General features: G+C 31.7%; 1 non-coding gene across 1 annotated transcript; it reads left to right on the forward strand.

Annotated features, from left to right (window-relative positions):
* The first annotated feature begins 156 nt into the window (after positions 1-156).
* LOC138927319 (large subunit ribosomal RNA) lies at positions 157-4,107 on the forward strand. Its single transcript, XR_011443837.1, has one exon. It is a non-coding gene; the product is annotated as a large subunit ribosomal RNA (ribosomal RNA).
* The last annotated feature ends 5,893 nt before the right edge of the window (positions 4,108-10,000 follow it).

The following is a 10,000-nucleotide window of genomic DNA, read 5'->3' on the forward strand; positions in this document are numbered from 1 at the left end:
AATTCAAATAATACTGAGAAATGTCTAGCATAAAAAAAATTAAATTTTTTTAACTAGAATTGTCTCTTATTTAAAGATGCGAAAATTGAAAATATATCAAATATATTGTTCTTCATAGAGATATATTGTTTATATATATATATACATTGCTTTATACAACCTCAACTCATATGGGACTACCCCCTGAATTTAAGCATATTAATTAGGGGAGGAAAAGAAACTAACAAGGATTTTCTTAGTAGCGGCGAGCGAAAAGAAATCAGTTCAGCACTAAGTCACTTTGTCTATATGGCAAATGTGAGATGCAGTGTATGGAGCGTCAATATTCTAGTATGAGAAATTAACGATTTAAGTCCTTCTTAAATGAGGCCATTTACCCATAGAGGGTGCCAGGCCCGTATAACGTTAATGATTACTAGATGATGTTTCCAAAGAGTCGTGTTGCTTGATAGTGCAGCACTAAGTGGGTGGTAAACTCCATCTAAAACTAAATATAACCATGAGACCGATAGTAAACAAGTACCGTGAGGGAAAGTTGAAAAGAACTCTGAATAGAGAGTTAAATAGTACGTGAAACTGCTTAGAGGTTAAGCCCGATGAACCTGAATATCCATTATGGAAAATTCATCATTAAAGTTATAATATTTAAATAATATTATAGAAATAGTGTGCATTTTTTCCATATAAGGACATTGTAATCTATTAACATATATAATTTATCATAAAATATGACTTATAGTTTATTCAAATTATTATGCTTGCATTTTAACATAGGAATAAATGTCATTAATTTGATAAAGTGTTGATAGATTAATAAGAATACAGTGCGTTAATTTTTCGGAATTATATAATGGCATAATTATCATTGATTTTTGTGTTTATTATATGCACTTGTATGATTAACAATGCGAAAGATTCAGGATACCTTCGGGACCCGTCTTGAAACACGGACCAAGGAGTCTAACATATGTGCAAGTTATTGGGATATAAACCTAATAGCGTAATTAACTTGACTATTAATGGGATTAGTTTTTTAACTATTTTATAGTTAATTAACACAATCCCGGGGCGTTCTATATAGTTATGTATAATAATATTTATATTATTTATGCCTCTAACTGGAACGTACCTTGAGCAGATATGCTGTGACCCGAAAGATGGTGAACTATACTTGATCAGGTTGAAGTCAGGGGAAACCCTGATGGAAGACCGAAACAGTTCTGACGTGCAAATCGATTGTCAGAATTGAGTATAGGGGCGAAAGACCAATCGAACCATCTAGTAGCTGGTTCCTTCCGAAGTTTCCCTCAGGATAGCTGGTGCATTTTAATGTTATATAAAATAATCTTATCTGGTAAAGCGAATGATTAGAGGCCTTAGGGTCGAAACGATCTTAACCTATTCTCAAACTTTAAATGGGTAAGAACCTTAACTTTCTTGATATGAAGTTTAAGGTTATGATATAATGTGCCCAGTGGGCCACTTTTGGTAAGCAGAACTGGCGCTGTGGGATGAACCAAACGTAATGTTACGGTGCCCAAATTAACAACTCATGCAGAAACCATGAAAGGCGTTGGTTGCTTAAAACAGCAGGACGGTGATCATGGAAGTCGAAATCCGCTAAGGAGTGTGTAACAACTCACCTGCCGAAGCAACTAGCCCTTAAAATGGATGGCGCTTAAGTTGTATACCTATACATTACCGCTAAAGTAGATGATTTATATTACTTGTAATATAAATTTTGAAACTTTAGTGAGTAGGAAGGTACAATGGTATGCGTAGAAGTGTTTGGCGTAAGCCTGCATGGAGCTGCTATTGGTACAGATCTTGGTGGTAGTAGCAAATAATCGAATGAGACCTTGGAGGACTGAAGTGGAGAAGGGTTTCGTGTGAACAGTGGTTGATCACGAGTTAGTCGGTCCTAAGTTCAAGGCGAAAGCCGAAAATTTTCAAGTAAAAATAAATATTACAATTATTGTGAAAATTATATACTTGAATAATTTTGAACGAAAGGGAATACGGTTCCAATTCCGTAACCTGTTGAGTATCCGTTTGTTATTAAATATGGGCCTCGTGCTCATCCTGGCAACAGGAACGACCATAAAGAAGCCGTCGAGAGATATCGGAAGAGTTTTCTTTTCTGTTTTATAGTCGTACTACCATGGAAGTCTTTCGCAGAGAGATATGGTAGATGGGCTAGAAGAGCATGACATATACTGTTGTGTCGATATTTTCTCCTCGGACCTTGAAAATTTATGGTGGGGATACGCAAACTTCTCAACAGGCCGTACCAATATCCGCAGCTGGTCTCCAAGGTGAAGAGTCTCTAGTCGATAGAATAATGTAGGTAAGGGAAGTCGGCAAATTAGATCCGTAACTTCGGGATAAGGATTGGCTCTGAAGATTGAGATAGTCGGGCTTGATTGGGAAACAATAATATGGTTTATGTGCTCGTTCTGGGTAAATAGAGTTATAATCATTTATGGTTGTAACTTGTTCCCCGGATAGTTTAGTTACGTATCCAATTGTGGAACTTTCTTGCTAAAATTTTTAAGAATACTAGTTGGGTCAAACCAATTAGTTCTTATTAATTATAACGATTATCAATTAACAATCAATTCAGAACTGGCACGGACTTGGGGAATCCGACTGTCTAATTAAAACAAAGCATTGTGATGGCCCTAGCGGGTGTTGACACAATGTGATTTCTGCCCAGTGCTCTGAATGTCAAAGTGAAGAAATTCAAGTAAGCGCGGGTCAACGGCGGGAGTAACTATGACTCTCTTAAGGTAGCCAAATGCCTCGTCATCTAATTAGTGACGCGCATGAATGGATTAACGAGATTCCTTCTGTCCCTATCTACTATCTAGCGAAACCACAGCCAAGGGAACGGGCTTGGAATAATTAGCGGGGAAAGAAGACCCTTTTGAGCTTGACTCTAATCTGGCAGTGTAAGGAGACATAAGAGGTGTAGAATAAGTGGGAGATATTAGACTTCGGTTTGGTATCGACAATGAAATACCACTACTCTTATTGTTTCCTTACTTACTTGATTAAATGGAACGTGTATCATTTCCTAGCCATTATACGGATATATTTATTATATCTTATGGTATTGGGTTTTGATGCAAGCTTCTTGATCAAAGTATCACGAGTTTGTTATATAATCGCAAACAAATTCTTTAATGAGAGATGCATTCATGTATTATCGATTTGAAAATTTGGTATAACTCCAATTACTCAGGTATGATCCAATTCAAGGACATTGCCAGGTAGGGAGTTTGACTGGGGCGGTACATCTCTCAAATAATAACGGAGGTGTCCCAAGGCCAGCTCAGTGCGGACAGAAACCACACATAGAGCAAAAGGGCAAATGCTGACTTGATCTCGGTGTTCAGTACACACAGGGACAGCAAAAGCTCGGCCTATCGATCCTTTTGGTTTAAAGAGTTTTTAACAAGAGGTGTCAGAAAAGTTACCATAGGGATAACTGGCTTGTGGCGGCCAAGCGTTCATAGCGACGTCGCTTTTTGATCCTTCGATGTCGGCTCTTCCTATCATTGTGAAGCAAAATTCACCAAGCGTTGGATTGTTCACCCATGCAAGGGAACGTGAGCTGGGTTTAGACCGTCGTGAGACAGGTTAGTTTTACCCTACTAATGACAAAACGTTGTTGCGACAGCATTCCTGCGTAGTACGAGAGGAACCGCAGGTACGGACCAATGGCACAATACTTGTTCGAGCGAACAGTGGTATGACGCTACGTCCGTTGGATTATGCCTGAACGCCTCTAAGGTCGTATCCGTGCTGGACTGCAATGATAAATAAGGGGCAATTTGCATTGTATGGCTTCTAAACCATTTAAAGTTTATTATTTATATTTTAAACGACAATGGATGTGATGCCAATGTAATTTGTAACATAGTAAATTGGGAGGATCTTTGATCACCTGATGCCATGCTAGTTACATATGAAAACATTATTTAATACAATGACAAAGCCTAGAATCAATTGTAAACGACTTTTGTAACGGGCAAGGTGTTGTAAGTGGTTGAGCAGCTGCCATACTGCGATCCACTGAAGCTTATCCTTTGCTTGATGATTCGAAATATAAAAAAAATGTAAATATGCATGTGTAAATATGTATATTTAGTATAAAAAATCTTTATATGCTATATCTAAGAAAGCATATAAGGATTTATCACGGGTTGTCCACGTTTCCCTACTAATTGTGGCCTACTAACTGTTTCGTCATCTTATTAGTGACGTGAAAAATGAAATAATATTTTTCATTTATATTGTTATAAGTCTTAAACCTTAAGACGGCGGGAGTTGAATTACTTTCGTTTAGGTAGCCAAATGCCTCGTCATCTTATTAGTGACGTGAAAAATGAAAATAATATTTTTCATTTATATTGTTATAAGTCTTAAACCTTATAACGGCGGAAGATGAATTACTTTCGTTTAGGTAGCCAAATGCCTCGTCATCTTATTAGTGACGTGAAAAATGAAAATAATATTTTTCATTTATATTGTTATAAGTCTTAAACCTTATAACGGCGGAAGATGAATTACTTTCGTTTAGGTAGCCAAATGCCTCGTCATCTTATTAGTGACGTGAAAAATGAAAATAATATTTTTCATTTATATTGTTATAAGTCTTAAACCTTATAACGGCGGAAGATGAATTACTTTCGTTTAGGTAGCCAAATGCCTCGTCATCTTATTAGTGACGTGAAAATGAAAATAATATTTTTCATTTATATTGTTATAAGTCTTAAACCTTATAACGGCGGAAGATGAATTACTTTCGTTTAGGTAGCCAAATGCCTCGTCATCTTATTAGTGACGTGAAAAATGAAAATAATATTTTTCATTTATATTGTTATAAGTCTTAAACCTTAAGACGGCGGGAGTTGAATTACTTTCGCATAGGTAGCCAAATGCCTCGTCATCTTATTAGTGACGTGAAAAATGAAAATAATATTTTTCATTTATATTGTTATAAGTCTTAAACCTTATAACGGCGGAAGATGAATTACTTTCGTTTAGGTAGCCAAATGCCTCGTCATCTTATTAGTGACGTGAAAAATGAAAATAATATTTTTCATTTATATTGTTATAAGTCTTAAACTTTAAGACGGCGGGAGTTGAATTACTTTCGCATAGGTAGCCAAATGCCTTGTCATCTTATTAGTGACGCGCATGATTCAATTCAAGAGATTCCTTCTGTCCCTATTTAAAACCTCACGGATATTAAAAATATTAAACATATATTGTTATAAGTCTTAAACCTTAAGACGGCGGGGGTTGAATTACTTTCGCATAGGTAGCCAAATGCCTCGTCATCTTATTAGTGACGCGACGCGCATGATTCAATTCAAGAGATTCCTTCTGTCCCTATTTAAAACCTCACGGATATTAAAAATATTAAACATATATTGTTATAAGTCTTAAACCTTAAGACGGCGGGAGTTGAATTACTTTCGCATAGGTAGCCAAATGCCTCGTCATCTTATTAGTGACGCGCATGATTCAATTCAAGAGATTCCTTCTGTCCCTATTTAAAACCTCACGGATATTAAAAATATTAAACATATATTGTTATAAGTCTTAAACCTTAAGACGGCGGGAGTTGAATTACTTTCGCATAGGTAGCCAAATGCCTTGTCATCTTATTAGTGACGCGCATGATTCAATTCAAGAGATTCCTTCTGTCCCTATTTAAAACCTCACGGATATTAAAAATATTAAACATATATTGTTATAAGTCTTAAACCTTAAGACGGCGGGAGTTGAATTACTTTCGCATAGGTAGCCAAATGCCTCGTCATCTTATTAGTGACGCGCATGATTCAATTCGTCCCTATTTAAAACCTCACGGATATTAAAAATATTAAACATATATTGTTATAAGTCTTAAACCTTAAGACGGCGGGAGTTGAATTACTTTCGCATAGGTAGCCAAATGCCTCGTCATCTTATTAGTGACGCGCATGATTCAATTCAAGAGATTCCTTCTGTCCCTATTTAAAACCTCACGGATATTAAAAATATTAAACATATATTGTTATAAGTCTTAAACCTTAAGACGGCGGGAGTTGAATTACTTTCGCATAGGTAGCCAAATGCCTCGTCATCTTATTAGTGACGCGCATGATTCAATTCAAGAGATTCCTTCTGTCCCTATTTAAAACCTCACGGATATTAAAAATATTAAACATATATTGTTATAAGTCTTAAACCTTAAGACGGCGGGAGTTGAATTACTTTCGCATAGGTAGCCAAATGCCTCGTCATCTTATTAGTGACGCGCATGATTCAATTCAAGAGATTCCTTCTGTACCTAAAACTCACGAATATTAAAAATATTAAAAATATTTTCATATGGATATGCAATCGTATGGATATCCAAATATGTGTGGGAAAGTCGTACTTCCTATACGATAAATGACCGGATTGACGAAACCGTGTTCAAAAAGGTATATAGGGTAGGTGGTGTTCGGCCTACCAATATAATATTAAAATAATATTATATTAAACAGAAGATCGCCAGTATTAATATATAAGCATATGGTTATGAATACATATGCATATAACATATATGAAAAATATATGAATATATAAAAAAAATATATATGAATATGAAAATCTTTATATGTATATGGAATATATGGTAGGTGATGATGTTAGCCTACCATATAATATATAATATAATAATTTAATTATATTATATTAAATATGGAAATATTAAAAATATATTAAAAATATTAAAAATATTTTCATATGGATATGCAATCGTATGGATATCCAAATATGTCTGGGAAAGTCATATTTCCCAAACAATAAACCGGATTGACGAAACCGTGTTCAAAAAGGTATATAGGGTAGGTGGTGTTCAGCCTGCCAATATAATATTAAAATAATATTATATTAAACAGAAGACCGCCAGTATTAATATATGAGCATATGGTTATGAATACATATGCATATAACATATATGAAAATATATGAATATAAAAAAATATATATGGATATGAAAATATTTATATGTATATGAAATATATGGTAGGTGATGAGATTAGACTACCAAATAATATATAATATAATAATTTAATTATATTATATTAAATATGGAAATATTAAACATATATTAAAAATATTAAAAATATTTTCATATGGATATGCAATCGTATGGATATCCAAATATGTGTGGGAAAGTCATACTTCCCATACAATAAATGACCGGATTGACGAAACCGTGTTCAAAAAGGTATATAGGGTAGGTGGTGTTCGGCCTACCAATATAATATTAAAATAATATTATATTAAACAGAAGATCCGCCAGAAGCATATGGTTATGAATACATATGCATATAACATATATGAAAATATATGAATATATAAAAAAAATATATATGGAATATGAAAATATTTATATGAAGAGGGAATATATGGTAGGTGATGATGTTAGCCTACCATATAATATATAATATAATAATTTAATTATATTATATTAAATATGGAAATATTAAAAATATATTAAAAATATTAAAAATATTTTCATATGGATATGCAATCGTATGGATATCCAAATATGTGTGGGAAAGTCATACTTCCCATACAATAAATGACCGGATTGACGAAACCGTGTTCAAAAAGGTATATAGGGTAGGTGGTGTTCAGCCTGCCAATATAATATTAAAATAATATTATATTAAACAGAAGACCGCCAGTATTAATATATGAGCATATGGTTATGAATACATATGCATATAACATATATGAAAATATATGAATATAAAAAAATATATATGGATATGAAAATATTTATATGTATATGAAACAGATAAAAGGTGAGGAGGAGAGCCTACCATATAATATATAATATAATAATTTAATTATATTATATTAAATATGGAAATATTAAAAATATATTAAAAATATTAAAAATATTTTCATATAGATATGCAATAGTATGGATATCCAAATATGTGTGGGAAAGTCATACTTCCCATACAATAAATGACCGGATTGACGAAACCGTGTTCAAAAAGGTATATAGGGTAGGTGGTGTTCGGCCTACCAATATAATATTAAAATAATATTATATTAAACAGAAGACCGCCAGTATTAATATATGAGCATATGGTTATGAATACATATGCATATAACATATATGAAAATATATGAATATAAAAAAATATATATGGATATGAAAATATTTATATGTATATGAAATATATGGTAGGTGATGGTGATAGCCTACCATATAATATATAATATAATAATTTAATTATATTATATTAAAGAGGGAAATATTAAAAATATAGTAAAAATATTAAAAAGATTTTAGGATGGAGATGCAATGGGAGGGATATCCAAATATGTGTGGGAAAGTCATACTTCCCATACAATAAATGACCGGATTGACGAAACCGTGTTCAAAAAGGTATATAGGGTAGGTGGTGTTCGGCCTACCAATATAATATTAAAATAATATTATATTAAACAGAAGACCGCCAGTATTAATATATAAGCATATGGTTATGAATACATATGCATATAACATATATGAAAATATATGAATATAAAAAAATATATATGGATATGAAAATATTTATATGTATATGAAATATATGGTAGGTGATGGTGATAGCCTACCATATAATATATAATATAATAATTTAATTATATTATATTAAATATGGAAATATTAAAAATATATTAAAAATATTAAAAATATTTTCATATGGATATGCAATCGTATGGATATCCAAATATGTGTGGGAAAGTCATACTTCCCATACAATAAATGACCGGATTGACGAAACCGTGTTCAAAAAGGTATATAGGGTGTGGTGATCAGCCTGCCAATATAATATTAAAATAATATTATATTAAACAGAAGACCGCCAGTATTAATATATGAGCATATGGTTATGAATACATATGCATATAACATATATGAAAATATATGAATATAAAAAAATATATATGGATATGAAAATATTTATATGTATATGAAATATATGGTAGGTGATGGGGATAGCCTACCATATAATATATAATATAATAATATTTATTATATTATAATAAATATGGAAATATTAAATTATTTTCATATGGATATGGATATGGATATGGATATGGATATACATATTCATATGGATATACTAAAATATACTGAAATATACCGATGAGTATATTTAGGTGAGGGTAAAAAGGCAAATAAATACCCAGCTTGACGAAAGTGTGTTCAAAAAGGTATATAGGGTAGGTGGTGTCGTCCTACCAATATAGTATATTATTTATATTATATGAATATACTAAAATACCGATGAGTATTTTTAGTTGAGCAAATAAATACCCAGCTTGACGAAAGTGTGGTCAAAAAGGTATATATGGTAGGTGGTGTAAGCCTATCTATATAATATAACATACTATATTATATATTATATATACACTATATTGTATACTTAGATAATATCGTTGAAGCGTCTACGTCTTATTATAAATTATAATTTGACAAGTTTCCAATTATTATCGTTAATTTCTGGTTCTAGGCAAATAAAAATTTCTTTTTATTATATCCTAGTAAGTATATGGAATTAAATTTAATTTCATATACGTATATGATAATAGTAGTAATATTATTATTATTATTATTGTATAAATAAATATGAATAAACTATATATATGAAAATATATAAATATATGAAAATTAAAAAGTGCTTAGTTTTATATCATATAAAACTAGACTTTTATATACAAAGAAAATAAATTTTAAATTTATTATCAAAATACATATGCGATAATTTTATTATAAAATTAAGCAAATATATATATGTGAATATATACAAATTGTTGTATGTGAAAATATAAAGATATTTTAGAATTAAATATATGCATAATATTGTATTTTATTAAAAAAAATATTAAAGAAGGCTTATATAAATAAAAAGACCGCCCGCTCATATAAATACCCTAACACAAACGA

The sequence above is a fragment of the Drosophila bipectinata genome, unplaced genomic scaffold (genome assembly GCF_030179905.1).
Source record: "Drosophila bipectinata strain 14024-0381.07 unplaced genomic scaffold, DbipHiC1v2 scaffold_219, whole genome shotgun sequence".
NCBI lineage: Eukaryota > Metazoa > Arthropoda > Insecta > Diptera > Drosophilidae > Drosophila > Drosophila bipectinata.